This window comes from Diabrotica virgifera, chromosome 4 (genome assembly GCF_917563875.1).
Source record: "Diabrotica virgifera virgifera chromosome 4, PGI_DIABVI_V3a".
Classification (NCBI taxonomy): domain Eukaryota; kingdom Metazoa; phylum Arthropoda; class Insecta; order Coleoptera; family Chrysomelidae; genus Diabrotica; species Diabrotica virgifera.
Window position 1 is genome coordinate 119,566,012 of NC_065446.1, and position 19,657 is coordinate 119,585,668.

The window sequence follows — 19,657 nt, forward strand, 5'->3', positions numbered from 1 at the left end:
GTTTATTGGCCTCCAACTACTTGGGTATTTGGACAGCTCATCGTCGCGGAATTAGGGAAAAATCCCTTATTCATTTACAATTTGGAGTTACTACATTGCACAATTTGCTTCATCATCATCATCTTCTTCTTCTTCTTCTTCTTCTTCTCCTTCTTTAGTTAACTGGCAATTTTGGTTGGTTGGTTGGGACAAAAATTTCGACTTCCACCTCGAAAATCTTTATCAAAATAAAAAAATGTTTATCAACGTTTCGACTTCCACCTCGAAAATCTTTATTAAAATACAAAACAGTAACAAATAAAACAATTTTTTTTGTTGCTTGGTGAAAAATTCTTCTAAAAATTTAACTTTATCTGACTCATTCGTATTGGCAATTCAGACATATACTATACAAAATTATATTGCTAATATTTATGAGTTGCGTTCCTAGGACGACTTAATTGGAAGATGAAGATAGTTCATTCTATTACATGAAATTAAATTTACGCTGTACCTACTTAAACTGCCGTCAAACGGTCTTGCACTATAATGCCGTTAACATCTATGACGTCATTCGTATGATGCGTTTGGCAGCATTTTCTTCGGCTGCCGTTCGCTTTCACTTGCACTTGCAGTTCAGCATATATACACGTGATGAGTTAATGCACGAGTTGACGATTCTCTTACCTTATTTTATTATAGTGCCCGTCTCAGTATATAGTTACAAGCGTTATATTTGTACCTAATTGTTAATTATTGTGGAAATAATAAGTTTGAATTTGGAAAACTTGAATGACTTAGGTAAGTGTCATTATTAAGCGTCCGTTCGTTTTCTAAATATGGGTACTTTTAGTTAGGTTAAGTATTGGTATGTCAATGATGTTAAAAGTTGGTGATACATTTTCCTCATTTGCCGATGCAAAAAAGCCATCCCGAAACTTGGAGAAAGTACATTTACCACGTTTTGGAAACGAGATGCACGTACTATTGCAAGCAGTAAAATTAAATGGCCGATAGAAAGCTCTTTAATCTATTATCAATTTGTTTATGCATGCAATCATGGTGGAAGGAAGAAGGAAGTTCAAGAGCAGCGGGAAAAAAATTCGGCAGTCTTGGACATTCAAAGAAGATTGCCCAGTACATGTACGATTCAAGGCATCGTTAGATGGAAATGCGTTAGAAATAACGTCAATTCAAACTCAGCATAATCATGATACGTCAAAAGTAAGCATATAATGATTATCAATAGGTACAACGTCGGCACTGTTAACCAAATTGGAGTTTATTTTATGCATTTGAGTAAATTTAATTGATTAATTTTAACAATATTGGACAACAAATTATTAATAAATAATGAACTTTCAAATAATACTAAATGGTTTTATCATGACTTTTGATTATACTATTTCACTTTTTATTTCATTTTTTGAAATTGGTACAAATTTTTTTTATAACATTTTATATTTTCATTTCATATCTAATTTGAAGGATTTACATGCACATAGGTAGGTACTCCCAGTCAAAGAAAACTTTCCAGCAACATGGAGAAAAGTGTAAAGGAGTTTTTAAATATGAAAGCAAACAAAAAGATGTTACAACAAAAATTGCAAGAAGAAACTGGAAAAATTATTACTTTGCATTATTTAAGCAATTTTAGAAGAAATAATCCAACAAAAACAGAATGTCTGGATAACTGCTTAAATGTGCTCAAAGCAAAATATGGTAACCTGAACTATTCTATTATCGTCAAATTGAGAAAAACTAATTAGCTACTATTATTTTCAGGTGCCCATTCAGCTGTTTTGCATGATGTAGAAAATAATTTTAAAGGCCTTTTTATTCAAACTCCAACCATGAAAAATACAATGAATGCATTTCCAGAATTTCTTGCTGCATATAAATTACTAAAAATAGGATTACCTGTTTTCCTTATTATTGTAGAAGACGGTAATTGTCAAACTGAAATAGTGGGGGTTTGCATGCTAGCATCAGAAGATAAGGAAAGTTTCACCTGGTTTTTAGAAACATTTAAACGGAAAATCCAGCATGGATCAATGTGAAATGTGTAATGACAGACAAGGATTTACATGAAATGGAAGTAATTAGAAGTTGCTTTCCTAATACAAACCTTATTATAGTCCGTCCGCTATAACTTTTCCCATGCGGTACGATTCAATTTTAATCAAATTAAGTCAAAACATACATTGAAACCAGTATTGAAACGAACGTTGATATGTATATGTTACAGTTCAAGTTGATTATCCAGTTGGAGTTGACTCCAACTAGTTGGAGTCAACTGTAACGGCTGGTTTCAGTAAAAGTTGATTATAAATATAAAATGAAGATTTATATTCAACATTTACTAGTAAAAGTAGACTCCAACTAGGAAAAGTATACTCTTCCCAATGCCATTTAGTAAAAGTTGATTCTGATTCACACAAACAGCCGATTCTAGAAATTAAATGTTACTGAATATGTTCAAATTAGTCTAGGCTGTATCGTCGCTCCCGTTAGGTAAATTATTCCAGTTCGATTTTTTTGCACAAACTTACTAAAAAAGAGGTCCTTATAACGAATCCACAGGGTGTCAGATGGTACTGTGATCGAAAAATTGTTTAAACAATTTTTTTAAACAAACTCACAAAAAAAATTTATTTAGGACAATTTTCTTTACATCATTTGGGTCATTCGGAGCAAAAGAGGTCTTTTGTGATTTTTCTGTAAAATTTTGTTGTTCTCGAGTTATACGCGATTTAAAATTTGCAAAATACGAAAATGACCATTTTCAAGGCTTAATAACTCAGTTAAAAATTATTATGAAAGTCCGAAAGTCACCAAATAAAATTTTAACGACCCCCCTACAAGATACTGAAGAAATTTTTGTTATTATTTTATTACTAAGCGGTTATTTTTAATTATTAACAATGAGCGCTAGGAGCGTATTGACGCAGCTATCAATGTGAGTGCGAGTGAGATGCACCATTGCACCATTTTGACATTTAAAAATTCAAACTTCTGTGAAACCACAAAACTGTCAAAACTTTTTTTGTAATTTATAGCTAACATGTCATCACCATGACAAGTCGAAAGTTCTTCTTCTTGTGGTGCTTTCTCCTTTAGTGGAGGTTAGCGACTACACTGGCAAATCTGTCTCTGTCCAATGCGGCTCTAAACAAAGATGTTGAATCAAGGCCGGTCCAGTTTCTGATATTTCTAAACCATGAAATCTGGCGCCTACTGGGACCCCGTTTTCCTGCACTCTTACCCTGGATGATCAGTTGCGTGAGGCGGTACTTTTCGTTTCTCATTATGTGTCCCAGGTAGCTAACTTTTCTGACTTTAATGATTTTTAGCAGTTCCCTATCTGTACCTATTCTCCTCAGAACATATTCGTTGGTGGTGTGGGTTGTCCAAGGTATTTTCAAGTCTCTTCTATAAAGCCAGAGTACAAAGCGTCCAACTTGTTTATCACTGTTGTGTTGTGTCCAGGCCTCCGTTCCATACAAAAGTATTGACCACACATAGCAATGCAGAAAATGACATCTAAGGCTAATATTAATGCTACTGTTACAAAATAAGCTTTTCATTTTGATAAACCCCTGTCGGGCTACCTCTATTATCGCTCTTGACTTCTTGTTTCTAATCAAGTTGATTGTTGAACCAGCAACCAAGATATTTGTACTGGCTTACGTATTCAAGCTGTTGGTATTTCACATATTTATTGGAAGAGGTAAATTTTTGTTCTTTGATATTCTTATAACTTTGGTTTTCGCAGTATTGATCTTCATCCCTATTTTTTCACAACTCTCAGTAACCCTATCCAACAGTATCTGCAGACTATGGTCCGAATCAGTCATTAATACTGTATCATCTGCATAGAGGATGTTATTTACTCTCTGACCGTTTATCTTGATTCCTTCTGAAGGGTGCGATAAAGAGTTCGCAAATATTACCTCAGAGTAGACGTTAAAAGTATGGGTGATAGCACACAACCCTGTCTAACACCTCGTTGTATTTCAATTGGCCTTGACGTATTACCATTGGTCTTTATGATTGCTGTCTGATTCCAATAAATAGCCTTTATAATTTTAGAATCTCTTTTGTCGACTCCGATGTCATTCAATCTTTCTGTCAAGGCCGTGTGCTTCACCCTATCGAACGCTTTCTCAAAATCTATGAAACAGATAAAAAGGTCTGCTTGCTGATCTTTGTATCTTTGTGCCAGAGTTTAAAGACAGAATATTGCTTCTCGTGTCCCCATACCTTTCCTGAAGCCAAATTGTTCTTGACCGGTGACCTCATCACATTTTTTATAATATATTCTGTTCTGTATGATATGCAAGAAAAGCTTCAGAATGTTATTTAATAGACTTATAAGGCGGAAGTCCTGGCATAATTTGACGTTCTGCTTTTTAGGCAGTGGTATGAAGACTGATTCAAGCCATATTTTAGGGATAGTCCCTGTATTGTAAACATTATTAAATAGTCCAAGAAGAAGGTCTAAGTTTTCCTCGTTGATTAACTTCAATAGCTCAGCTGGTATTTCATCTTATCCTACAGATTTGTTGTTTTTTAGTTGACGTAGAGCATATTCCAATTCGGCCTTTAGTATTGGAAGACCTTCGTCGTTTTCGGTATTTAATGTAGGAGGTTGTCTAATGTCATAGAAGAGTTCCTTTATATAGTCTTCCCACATGTTTATTTGTTCTTCAGGGCTTGAAATCAGTTTGCCTTCTGCGTTGATTAGATTATTTGGTCCTTGTGAGTATGTCGTGCCTGTGAATTCCTTGAGTTTCTTATACAGATGGAAGTCATCATATGTTTTTTATATAAGTTTTCGATTTCTTCACATTGTTCTGTTATCCATTTTTCTTTTGCAATTTTTATTTTTTGTTGAATGGTTCTATTTAACGCTTTGTACATTGCTTTGTGCTGTTTGCATTTTCTTCTTTCATCCATTAAATCCAATATTTCCTCTGTCATCCATCTTTGCTTCCGTGGTCGCTGTTTTGTGAGCATTTCAGTTGCCGTTGTAAGGGCGTGTCTGATTTCCTCCCGAAGGCGAAAGTTAAGGATGTTTAATTATATGAAAGTGTGCTAAAAACAGTGCCAAAAAGTAAAACCCATTTAAAATACATTGTTACTTCAGACACACTTTAAACTCTTCATGTACTGCTATCTATATTTACAATTTTCACACAATAAAACCTTTACATTTTTACATAATATGAGATAGAGTAGATAAAAATTATTTTTGTGAATTTGGTTAACAAAAATTGGTTAACAATTTTTCGACCGCGGTACCGCGTGACACCCTGTGTATTTGTTATATGGATGTATTTCTTTGAGAAAGTTTGTGCAAAAAATCCAATCAGAATAATTTACCTAACGGGGGCGACGCGTTACAGACTATACTAATAAGTAGTTGAAACGGTCAAAACAAAGAAAGGCACACTCATCAAAAATGCACTTGAGATTCTCGTATAATCAACATTTACTGAATCGATCCAGGAAGAGTCAACTCCAACTAGTAAAAGTTGATTTAAATTTTTAAAATCAACTTTTACTGCTCGTTTCAGTTGGAGTTGACTCCAACTAGTTGGAGTCAACTCTAAGTGAGAATCAACTTGAACTGTAACATATATACATTTTGTATACTGTATACTATACAGGGTGTAACAAAAATAGAGGTCATAAATTTAATCACTTATTCTGGGACCAAAAATAGTTCGATTGAACCTAACTTACCTTCGTACAAATGTGCACATTAAAAAAGTTACAGCCCTTTGAAGTTACAAAATAAAAATCGATTTTTTCCAATATATCGAAAACTATTTGAGATATTTTATTGAAAATGGACATGTGGGATTCTTATGGCAGTAGTATCTTAAGAAAAGATTATAGTGAAGTTTAGACATCCCATAAAAATTTTATGGGGGTTTTGTTCCTTTAAACCCCCCCCCCAAACTTTTGTGTACGTTCCAATTTAATTATCATTGTAGTACCATTGGTTAAACACAATGTTTTAAAAACTTTTTGCTTCTTAGTACTTTTTCGAAAAGTCGAGTTTTTATCGAGATATTTTGAATATTTGTCAAATCCACCACATATTTAATATGGTTAAGTATGATTATGGAGACTTTCTAATAATATGAAAATTTATTTATGATTTACATTTTTAGGTATATTTTGAACCATATTAAAACAGAAGCCACATCTCGATAAAAGGTGCATTATCAGAAAAATACAAAGAGGCAAAAAAGTTTTAAAAACACTGTGTTTAACTAATGGTATCGCAGTAATAGTTTAATTGGAACGTACATAAACATTTGGGGGGTTTAAAGGAACAAAACCCTCATAAAATTTTTATGTAAACATATTAAAAAAGAAGCCGCAACTCGATAAAAACTGTCTAATCAAAAAAATACTAAGAGCCAAAAAAGTTTTAAAAATATTAAATTTAACTAATGGTACCACAATAATAATTTCATTGGAACGTACACAAAAGTTGGGGGGGGGTTTAAGGGAACAAAACCCCCATAAAATATTTATGGGGTAAACAAATCTCACTATAATTTTGTTTTAAGATGTTTCTGCCATAAGAATGCCCCATGTCCATTTTTAATAAAAATCTCCAATAGTTTTCGATATATTCGAAAAAATCGATTTTCATTTTGTAACTTCAAAGGGCTTTAACTTTTTTTATGTGCATATTAGTACTAAGGTAAGTTAGCTTCATTCGAACTATTTTTGGTCCCAAAATATGTGATTTAATTTATGACCTGTATTTTTGTTACACCCTGTATACTACACACATCGGCGTACGTTTACTTTCTGTTTTGACTTAATTTGATTGAAAATGAATCGTACCGCATGGGAAAAGTTATAGCGGACGGACTATATATGTGTCTTTCACATATTAAAAATCTTTTATCGAGAAATTTCATGCAATAAAATGGGGATCATCCCAAGTGAGCCTACACTTAGTTTAGAACTAATTCAAAAATTTGTCTATGCTAAGACAGACGATGATTACAAAAAATATTTGAAAGGACTAGAAGATAGTGTACCTCGAACAGTGTATGAGTATTTCATGCAAAACTGGCACGATACCAAGGCTAAGTGGAATTTAGGAAAACATTTTTTTAAAAACAATTTTTTAGATAACACAAATAACCGCCTGGAATCTATTAACGCTAAATTAAAATCAGTTATAACCAAAAATAGTCCTTTAGAACAGTTTATAAACAGCTTGTTTACAACTATTTCCAGTTTAGAGACAGAGAGGGATCAAAAGGCAGTTTATGGTATTTTAAAGAAACCCGTCGATATATTTCCAACAGAGTTTGATGAAAAAAAATATTTTACATTGATCACACGTGAAGCATCGAAGCATGTTTTAAAAGAAATTCGTAATTCTAAACAAATCAGAGATATTACAATTTTTGCAGACGGTGATTACATCATTAACGATAGTCAGGGTGCCACAAATACTTCTGTTCTTCGTGCAACTTTATGATCTATGATTCAATGATTTTACCTTGCAAGCATATTTTTCCATTGAGACGGCATTTGCAATTAGAGCTTTTTGATAAAATGATCGTAAATCATAGATGGACAATGGACTATTATAAAAATAACCAACGAACATTAACGTCTTTGATTGAAGAAAACGAATCGACAGAATATGAGTTACCAAGTAGATCTAATGATAATATGTCTCTATATCATTGACCACACAAAAGTAAAACACTGTGGGAATGATACTGCTGTTCTATTTACACCTAAAGGGTGAGTCATGAGGAACTGTACATACTCCTACCTCGTATAGAGGACCCTATGAGGAATAACAAATGACCATTAAAAAGTGTCTGCTCACATTGCTTAATAATATACAGGGTAGGGTTTCGCATTTTGACAGAAATTTATATTCGTCATAATTTTTGAACGGTCAGATCTATGTGTCTCTTATTTTGGTCAATCGTTACACTATTCCCACCTAATCAACTGACTTATTCAAACTAGAAAAAAATCAGGTCCGGCTTTAAAAAATTAGTTCGTTTGGGTCTTAGAAAAAATTTCACCCTGTATACGCTTTTTGAAAACTCTAATACGAATTTTACAAATTAGACAAATAGGCAACTAAAATGACATATTTATTTTTTCCCCACACGATTACTTAATTTTTTATAAAAAAATCAAATTTGACTATGAATTAAAAATTTGGTAAAGTGAACCATAGATTTAAAAAAAATTAACTTTTATTACAAATATAAATTTTTTTAAACAAATATTTGATTTATGTTACCACCCATAAAAATAAAAAAATTAAACAACGTTTTCCTTAAAATTAAAATTTTCTCCATTTTTTTTTTCTATAACACGTCTAGATCTAAAACTCCTCATAACACTTCTCTTTGGACTCTATAGTTTAATATAGACGTGATCAAATAGATGAATTTTAAAATTTTTCACTTAATTTTTGCGATTTAACTTTGCAATTCACGAAGTTGCACCTTTTATTTTTAAAAATTCATGACTTTTACGAGAAGAAGACTGAAAGTCTAGAACAATTGTCATAGTCTTCACAATGGTAAGAGACATATGCTGTAAAAATTTCTAAAAAAAAATTTTAAATGGAACGTTGTAGCGAGTTAAACCGTGATTTCATCTTTTTTTTTTTTTTAATTTTTAGGTTAAAATTCCGATTTTGACAAATTTGATTTTTTAATAAAAAATTAAGTAATCGTGTGGGAAAAAATAAATATGCCATTTTAATTGCCTATTTTTCTAATTTGTAAAATTCATATTAGAGTTTACAAAAAGCGTATACAGGGTGAAATTTTTTCTAAGACCAAAACGAAATAATTTTTTAAATCCGGGCCTGATTTTTTTCTAGTTTGAATAAATCAGTTGATTGGGAGGTAACATAAATTAAATATTCGTTCAAAAAAAATAATTTTTGTAATAAAAGTCAATTTTTTTAAATCTATGGTTCACTTTACCAAACTTTTAATTATTATTCATAGTTAAATTTGATTTTTTTATAAAAAATTAAGTAATCGTGTGGGGAAAAAAATAAATATGCCATTTTAATTGCCTATTTGTCTAATTTGTAAAATTCATATTAGAGTTTTCAAAAAACGTATACAGGGTGACATTTTTTCTAAGACCCAAACGAACTAATTTTTTTAAGCCGGACCTGATTTTTGTCTAGTTTGAATAAATCAGTTGATTAGGTGGTAATAGTGTAACGATTGACAAAAATAAGAGACACATCGATCTGACCATTCAAAAATTATGACGAATATAAATTTCTGTCAAAATGCGAAACTCGCCCTGTATATTATTAAACAAGGGGAGTAGACACTTTTTAATGGTCATTTGTTATTCCCCATAGGAGCTTCTATACGAGGTAGGAGTATGTACAGTTCCTCAAGACTCACCCTGTATAGATGTTACAGACGAAAATGACACGCAAGTTATTATTGACAGTAATGATGAAGTTGTATTTGAAAATGACACGCAAGATATTATTGAAGGTAATGATGAAGTTGTATTTGAAAGTGAAAATAAGCTGTGTGGTGAGGTGGTTCGTCAAGAGATAAGTAGGGTAGATAACGTGGAGGGGAATATACAAAAGTCAAGTCCAGAAAATGAACTTACTATTACTCACCAAACTCTTCAAGTGAACGATGTTGCTTTGTCGACAATTAAAATGCCAGTGGCAGTAAAGAAACGAGGACGCCCAAAAGGACAAGGCCTGACAGCAATTAGACCAGGGCTCATCTGTAAAAATATTAGTACATTTGGACGTTGAGAGGTGACTCAAATTTTTTTGCAGAAACTGCTTGAAAATAACTCAGATAATAATATTTGAGTTATCCTCCCTCTCAAAAAGGTCCGGAACATTGTTTAAATAATCAAAATGTCAAAAAATGAAAGGAAAAATTCGATATTTTTCTTCGTTTTTTTGATTATAACTTTAAAAGTATTCATTTCCGAGAAAAGTTGTACTTACATAAAAGTTGTATAATTAAATTTCCTACAATATAAAATTGTTTAAAAATTTATAAAATAGTCACCCTTGTTGCAAAATAGCAATAATTGCGAAAAAAACCATACAAAAACAAGTATTCGCATTTTACGTTTTTCAACCAATTATTCTACACTTAGAACCTTCATATTTCACCCAAAAAATTTTATGATACATTAAAACAATACTGTAAATTTCATTAAGATCGGTTCTGTAAATTTTGCAAAATAAATTTTGCAATCCAGCTTTCGCAAAAAAAAATCATTTTTTCAAAATGTTAAAGGACTGAAAATAAAGCAGATAGCAAGTTGAATTTTTTATTGCTTATAGAAGTGTACTGTACCTTTCATTTGCAATTTGCAAAACTACAATCGATTAACCACCACAGCGTCAGGAATTTTTTTAAATAAACATTAATTATTGGTGCTACGCGCAGGACAGCGGATAGTTTGCTCTGATTGGGCATTCCAATGACCTTTGATAATTATTAATACATTTTAATTTTTATTACGTTTCGATATAAATAAATAAATTTGTTTATTGTAAAATAAAAACACATACCTACTCTATCCTTTGAAATTACACTTTTTTTAGCAAAAACTTTCTTTGTTCATATATTTTAACTTAGAGAATAAAAGTTTATTATTTTTAAACATATGCAATTGTTTAAACAATATTTAACAAGCAATAATAAAATTAGTTTGATTTTTGTGGAATTAAAATATTAAAATACAACAAAATATAGAGTAAGAAAATAATATATTAGATAAAGATTGGAATAATTTTGGTGGAAATCAACTTGTGTGAATCGAACACCGCTGTCCTGCGCGTAGCACCAAAAATTAATGTTTATTTAAAAAATTTCCTGACGCCGTGGTAATTAATTGATTTTAATTTTGCAAATTACGAATGAAAGGTACAGTACACTTGTATAAGCAAAAAAATTCTATCTTGCTATCTGCTTTATTTTCAGTCCTGCAACATTAAAAAAATAAATTTTTTTTGCGAAAGCTGGATTTTAAAATTTATTTTGCAAAATCTATTAAGCCGATACTAATGAAATTTACAGTGTTATTTTACTATATCATAAAGTTTTTCTGAGTAAAATATAAAGGTCCTAAGTATAGCATAAATGGTTGAAAAACATAAAATGCAAAAACTTTTTTGTATGGTTTTTTTCGCAATTATTGCTATTTTGCAGCAAGGGTGACTATTCTTTAAATTTTTAACCAATTCTATATTGTAGGAAATTTAATTACGCAACTTTTATGTCAGCACAACTTTTCTCAGAAATGAACAGTTTTAAAGTTATAATCAAAAAAACAATAAGAAATCGAATTTTTCCTTCATATTTTGACATTTTGATTATTTAAACAATGTTCCGGAGTGGGAGGATAACTTAAATATTATTATCTAAGTTATTTTCAAGCAATTTCTGCAAAAAAATTTGAGTCACCTTTCAACGTCCATCTCAAAACAGATGCGCCCTGGACTAAATAGGACTACCAAAGAAAAGGAACCCCAAAACATTTCCAAATAAATCCAGGGTTCCATTCCAAAGAAAGGATTAAATTTATATAATTAATTTTTTTCTTAATTTAGAACAGGTTTTACAATAAATAAAGACTAATTGAATTATGTATTTATCATTACCCATAATTAAAATACGTTTTAATACTTTACTTTGTTTTCTTTTACGTTTATAAGAAAATATTCCTAATATAATAAATTCTTTATCAGAAATTGATACTAAGATGGCCAGCCTCCAAGCGAACGGCAGCCGAAGAAAATGCCGTCAAACGCATCCTAAGAATGACGTCTTAGCTGTTAAGGGTGGTTAACTGCATTATAGTGCGATTATAACGACAGTTTAAGTACAGCGTTAAATTTACCTTAAGAATATCCGTCAAAAAAAAAACATCGCATGTGATTTGTCTTGAAAGACAACCCCATGCAATGATGACAGTAAAATTCTCGTGTTAGTGATTCCATAGTAAATCACGAGGAAAAAACCAGGAAAAAAACTCATGATACTATCCCTACATGGTAAGTATTTAGTCTTATATTCAGTTTACTCTCAAAACTAACACCAAACTCTGATTTTATGTTATTTTAAAATATAAATTATGTATCATCAATATATTATTGACTTACTAATTGTGGTGTTTTCTTTCTATTGATTTCCTTTTTTTAATATGGGTAATCACATCCAACAATGGGTATGCATTCTGCTGAGGAATTTGTGAGACATTTGGTTTCATTGAACATAGTTAGAGCGTCTTCTTTGATTTTTTTACCGTTTCTTTTAGAACTATACTTGAATCTTTCGACTGAATTTTATGTTCATTGTCCCATGCGTGTTTACATATTTAAGATATATCAAATCCTCTATTTTTAATATAAGACTGATGTTCACTTATTCCAACGTTTAGTGGTCTTGATGTTTCACCTAAATAATAATTTTCGCATTCACAACATATTTTATAAATACAATTTTTTGTTCTTCCTTGTTTATTGTTAGGTTTAGTTTTACATAAAATAGATCTCAATATGTTTGTTGTTTTGAATGTTGTTTTAATGTTGAATTGATGGAATTTATTCAATATTACAACAGTTGAGGTTTTTCCTCGTGATTTACTATGGAATCACTAATACGAGAATTTTACTGTAATCATTGCATGTGGTTGTCTTTAAAGATAAAGCACACTATGATTTTTTTCTTCCGGATATTCTTACGTTATAGTTGATTTCATATATTAGAATGAATTATCTTTCATGAAAGTTGCCCCAGTAACACAACTCGTAAATATTGGCAATATCATTTTAAAGTCGTCTACTTTAAAATGTATAATATTACAGTTGAGTCCGCGAATCGTCATCATTTAAAGCATAAGAAATAAGTCGATGATAAGTCGGAAATTGAAATTTATTAAACGCAAAAGTAAAGCGTTGGTTTCCTCGAAAGCGGCACCGACCAACTGCGACCGTAACACTGCGATGAATGACGTCATAAAAAACTGTACCACGCAAAATAATAGCGTTGGTTTCCAAGGATGCGTTGGAAGCCACCGCTTGCTGAGTTTGCACATTCCATTGCCGCTGTGAAGAACCTTGAATTTTTCACCGTAATCTGACGTAATTCATCGCATGCTTACGGTCGCAGTTGGTCGGTGCCGCTTTCGAGGAAACCAACGCTTAAGTGACTTGCTGTTGCGTTTATAGACCAGAGAAATTAGCAATTAAATGGCCTCTTTTGTGACATCCGTTGATACAGGTATCTAAGAACTGCTTTGGGTAAATTTGGTTACAGCAATATCCAATATAAAAATTATGTAAAAGATCAAACGTACTTTTTATCTTATAAACAATATATAAACAATTAAAGATCGCTATTTGATTTTAAATATTAAAGGTGAAGACCGGTATGCTATACGGAAAGGTGATATAATTTTACTAAAGAAGCATAGAAAATTCTTTAAAATATTTGTTTGAAAATTTATTTTTGTTAATCTGTTGCTTAGTTATTGGGAAAATAGCTTCAAAAGTCGGTTTTTTACAAATGATTAATAACTTTTCTAAAAATACACAAAAAACCTTAATTTCACGTGAGTATAGGAGCAATATCACAACTATTCAGCTGTTAAAATTTCAAGAAGTTTCACTTACTAGTTATTGCAAAATTAATATTGTTTATCCTAAAAAGCTTTTATATACGGCATTATTATGCGTAAACTGTTAGGTCCACATAAATTCTGAAGACATCAGGTCAAAGAGAAAGGCTCATTTTATCAAATTAGATCATTTCTTGATTAAAAAGTTTATAATAAATGTTGCAAATAATTTTTAAAATGTAGTGTTATTTTAAGCCTATAAACAATTAAAATAACTCAGACGCATTAACATGTAGGAAGTTAATTTTTTTTATTTGGTATGTTGGTATTCTCATACAAACTGAAACAAAAACGTAATGCCCCACGACCCTTAAAACTCGAGTTAGCCACTTTTTTTCCAAAATTCACCGGGGCTTTGTTTATAAACATTGAAAATTTAATGACAGAAAGATCATGTTTAAAAAAAAATCAAAACAATTCTTGCAAAAATGAGATATCCATGATGCACCAAAGTGACGGGTTTAGAAGTAAAGCGATTCTTTCCCTCTTGATTTTATTATCAAAAACTTAATTCATGGTAGGGGAGCCCCAGCGGGAATTTTTGCAGTTACTCGAGCGCGTCATATTATCATATGGGGAGAAACGTGGTACCCTGCAGATGTACCTCTACCATATATTGGCTCTTAACAAAGGGGAGTTCATTCAGGAAGGCCCGAAAAGAAATCTATCCTTAAAAATTCTTGAAATTGTCAGATTAAGATAATGTAAGTTAAGTACATTAGTCTAAGCGCCAAATAGAGATCACCGTGCCTTTTCAATTCTGATGGACAAACTCAACGGTTTCTTATGGATTTTTGGCTGCTGATTACGAATTTCGAGGGTGGAATTCGATCCGAGTGGTCAAAAAATTGTTATAAACAATTTAATTGTTTATAAATTGTATATAAGGCTCTGGCTAATAAACTAAAAGAGATAAAAAATAATGTTTTGAAATAAAATTTGTTCGTTATTAAAAAACGAAGAAAAAACGTTTACTAAACTTTAATCCAACAATTAGAACTCAAGATATTGTAAAATTAGTGCACAATGCAAATTGCAAATTGCAAAATAAGTATTTTTCGAAGCTTTATCGATGGTAACTCGGCTTCTACGCACCCAAATGAGCTTTAGAAGATCTTATTTTAAAGATTGATGAATATGCTTCTAAACAAAGTTTATTAAATTACTTTGTCTTCATTTGTTTTAAAGTTATATCCGTTTGAAGTTAAAATTTTCTTAAAAAAATTGTACATTAATTTGTTTATAAGGGTTTCAAGCAAATTTGAGCTATAAACATTTATAATTTAATTAACAATAATGATAGAAAAACTCAAAAGGAACATTTTGAGTTTAAGAAAATGTTCGTATGTTTATTTTTGGCCATGATATCGATATTTTAATAGCGCGCTCTTAGGCGCGAGATTGGCTCACCGCGTAAAGGTTCACGTGCTAACTTCTCGATGCAAATTATAATTTATATGTATATACGTTATCTTCATTTTTCATTTTTGAAGATCCTAATAAAATTTTATCATATAATTCTTATAATTAAATCATCATACTGTACCTCGTATCACCTTTCATTATATTTACTTTGTCTTCTATTTTTTGTACTAAATGAGAAAAAAAATTAAAAACGGATATTTCAGGAATATAACTAAAAAGTAATTTGATATTATTTATTAATACTGTTTTTACAAACATTATCTTTCATGCATCTGCATCGAGATATACAAAGAATCTCAGCTTTTTTACATCTGCATAAGTTGTTAGAGCAATTTTTACAGTTACATGGTGGTACTATGTAAGTCTGTTCTTGTAGGCAGTAAAACTAAAACTTTCTGGGGCTTCAGTCTAATTATCTATATGATGTGGACTAACCACATATAAAGTTGATCTAGTTCTTTTTTAACATCATCAAGGCTCGTCAATTGTGTGTATGCCGCCACAACATAAATGCTCGTTTTATATGCAATGATGATGCTGTAAAAGAACTTGATCAATTTTTGTATGGATATCACATATTTGCTCATTTTCATGCGTAGAAGCCGAGTTATGATCGATAAAGCGTCGAAAAATACTTACATACTTGACTGTGAGCCGATTGTGCGCCTCATAGCGCGCCATTAAAATACCGATATCTTGACCAAAAATAAACTTACGAACATTTTAAAAAGCTGAAAATGTTCCTTGTGAATTTTTCTATCATTATTGGTAATTAAAGTATAAATGTTTACAGCTTAAATTTACCCCTAAACCGTTATAAACAAATTAATGTACAATTTTTTAAAGAAAATTATAACTTCAAACGGGTATAAGTTTAAAACAAATGAAGAGAAAATAATTTAACAAACTTTGTTTGGAAGCCTATTAATAAAGCTTTAAAATGAGACCTTCTAAGGCTCATTTACGTGCGTAGAAGCTGAGGTACGATCGATAAAGCTTCGAAAAATACTTATTTTGCAAATTGCAATTTGCATTGTGCACTAATTCTACAATATCTTGAGTTCTAACTGTTGGATTTAAGTTTAGTAAACGGTTTTTTCTTCGTTTTTTATTAGCGAACAAATTTTATTTGAAACATTCTTTTTAATTTCTTTTAGTTTATGAGCCACAGCCTTATAAACAATTTATAAATAATTAAATTGTTTATAACAATTTTTTGACCACTCGGATCAAAATCCACCCTCGAAATTCGTAATCAGCAGCCAAAAATCTATAAGAAACCGTTGAGTTTGTCCATCAGAATTAAAAAGGACACGGTGACCCCTCTGGCGCCTAGACTACATGGAAAAGGGTGTATATTTTAAAAATCTGACGATTTGAGCGGGGCGTACGGAAATGGGTGAGTCAAAAAGTTTCACAAAAAAAAAGCTAATATTTCGCGAAATGAACGTCAGATCAAAAAGCTAAAAACTACGTGTTCAATATTTTTCAAAAAGCTATCGAAATATACCAAACATGACCCCCCACGGAGAGGGGTGTGGGGTAAATTTAAAATTTTAAATACAAATCCCGCGATATTTCGCAAAATGAACATCAGTTCGAAAAACTGCAAAATACACTTATTCAATATATTCACACAGCAATTTTTCCATAAGTCCCACAGCACTTAGGCCACAACTGACCCATTGTGCATCCTCCCAGGGGGTTGTCGTCCTTAGTTCATTATCCATCCTGCCATTTCCAGGAAGGCGGACAAATCGCCAGGTGACATCTCCGCTTTGTCGGCAGGTGTTATACCGTATACATATTATACTTTCATAGTAAACTTGATCCTGAATTTTCTACTGTTTGACTGGTTTCAGGTTTATTTCAACACTATAGATCCCGAATTTTAAATAATTAACTGGGTTTATGTCGTTTCAACCCTAGAGGGGTGATTTTTTAAGTTTTTCTTAAAAATAAAGTGCGACACATGATTTTATGGTAAAACTAAATATAGATTCCAAATTTTCTATCATTGACTAACTTCGGGGTGGTTTCAACACTATAGGGGTGATTTTTAAATTTTTTTCAAAAATTATGGTACATACGACACGTATGTTTTTATAATAAAACAAAGTAAAGATTCCGAATTTTATATTATTGATTGGGATGGTTTACACCCTTTGGAGTTGATTTGTTCAGTTTAAAAAAAGTAGAGTGCGTCACATGTTTTTATGGTAAAACTGAGTATAGATTCAGAATTTTATATTATTGGTTGGGTTCGGGGTGGTTTCAACCCTTTGGGGTTGATTTGTTCTGTTTTTTTAATCTATAGCGAAATATGTTTTAATACTAAAACTAAATCATTTAGATTCCGAATTTTAAATTAATGGGGTGGTTTGGCGGTATTTGCTGGATTTGGAGTCATTTCAACCATATAAGGGTAGATTTATTTAGTTTTTCCAAAAAATAAAGTGCGATACGTATTTTATAGTTATAAAATATGCGATCCCGAATTTTAAATAATTAACTTGGTTTATGTCGTTTCAACCCTAGAGGGGTGATTTATTAAGTTTTTTTTAAATAAAGTGCGACACATGATTTTATGGTAAAACAAAATATAGATTACCAATTTTCTATCACTGGCTAGCTTCGGGGTGGTTTCAACACTATAGGGGTGATTTTTAAATTTTTTTCAAAAATTATGGTACATACGACACGTATGTTTTATAATAAAACTAAGTATATATTCCGAATTTTATATCATTGGTTCGGATCGAGGTGGTTCAACCCATTGTGGTTGATTTGGTCAGTTTTTTCAAAAAATATTGTGCGAAACATTCTTTTATATTATTTTTAAACTACACAGGTTGATTTGTCCATATTTCCCAAAAATAACGTTCGAAACATGTTTTATTGTAAATCTAAATATAGCTTCCAGGGGTAAACCCCATCAGTGATTGAAACCGCTCCCCCCCCCCCCAAACGAGCCAATCGTAGAAAATTAGGAGTCTACACTTAGTTTTACCATAAAAATATTTATCATACTTTTTTTTTTTAAACTGAATAAATCAACCTTCATAGGAGGTTTAAAATGACCCCAAACCCAGTCAATGCTGCCAAACCAGCCCAATCATTAAATCTTCGGAATTTACATGATTCAGTACCACAGCGAACCTAACCCCCAACCAATAATATAAAATTCGGAATCTATACATAGTTTTATTATAAGAACATGTGTAGATATATACAGGGTGTTAGTAAATAAGTATGGCATAATTTAAGGGGTAAACTACATGAAAAATAATGACAGCTTGCTCGATAAATATATGTCTTCAAATGCTGCGTTTCCGAGATATATGGTATGTTGTAATTCTTCTTACAAACTGACGATTTCGTTATTGTTCTAAAACTGGTTGAGGTATGCAAATTAAATTTGGTGGATTTTAAGACATAGTTATTGCGCGTTTTTTAAAAACAATGAAGAATTTTATATCTGAAATTTTTTAAAGAAAAAAAAATAGTACTCCACTGAGATATTTTAATTTCACTGTCAAAAAATGCGCAATAACTATGTCTTAAAATCCATAAAATTTCATTTGCATACCTCAACCAGACTTAGAGCAATAAATAAATCGTCAGTTTGTGAGACTAATTTCAACACTCCGTATCTCGAAAACGAAGCATTTGCGGACATACCTTTATAGAGCAAACTGTCATTATTTTTTTATGTAGAATCACCCCTTAAAGTTTGTCATGCTAATTTACTAACAACCTATAGATTTTTAAAAACATTTTACAAATTACCCCTATAGTGTTGAAACCACCCTGAAACCAGCCAATCATAGGAAATGTGGAATCTATATTTAGTTTTACCATAAAAGCATGTGCCGTATGAAAGTTAAAATAAGTGTATATTACGGTGTAATATACAGTGCATCCATAAAGTAACATAAAGTGCATAAAATCATTAGTTCGTGAAACGGCGACTTTGAAGAAAAATCCCGAAACCGGTCGAGTTTTATTTTTAAATTACGATTTTTTGGCATATATATCATACTAGAGACGTCATCAATCTGGGCTTGATGACGTAATCGATGATTTTTTTAAATGAGAATAGGGGTCATGTGATAGCTCATTTGAAAGGGTATTCAATTCTCTATTCACTAATATAAACATTAAAATAATTATTTATAAAGTGTCCAAAAATTTTTTTAATTAAATTAATTGACACAAAAAGAAGAATATATGCAATTTATTTAATTCTAAATACATTTTACTGCTATCAGAAAAGAGAAAAAAAAGTTGTTTGAAAAATAAACATTGATTTTCACTTAAACGAAATGTTCACACTGCCAAGAGGGCAAGAGGCAGGTGGGTGGCTTTAACATTAAATTTGAGCAAAAAACAATATTTATTTGTCAAATAAACATTTTTTTTCTGTTTTCTAATAACACAAAACGTATTTTAAATTAAGTAAATTACGTACATTCTTCTTTTTGTCTCAATTAATTTAATTAAAGAAAATTTTGAACACCCTGTATAAATAATTATGTTAATGTAT

The 19,657-nt window shown here is 31.2% G+C and overlaps 1 protein-coding gene and 1 pseudogene across 1 annotated transcript in view; one reads left to right on the forward strand and one right to left on the reverse strand.

Annotated features, from left to right (window-relative positions):
* The window catches only part of LOC126883887 (vacuolar protein-sorting-associated protein 25), a 199,290-nt gene that overhangs the window by 105,346 nt on the left and 74,287 nt on the right, over positions 1-19,657 (reverse strand). The window lies entirely within an intron of this gene.
* Positions 859-9,883, forward strand: LOC114331371 (uncharacterized; annotated as a pseudogene).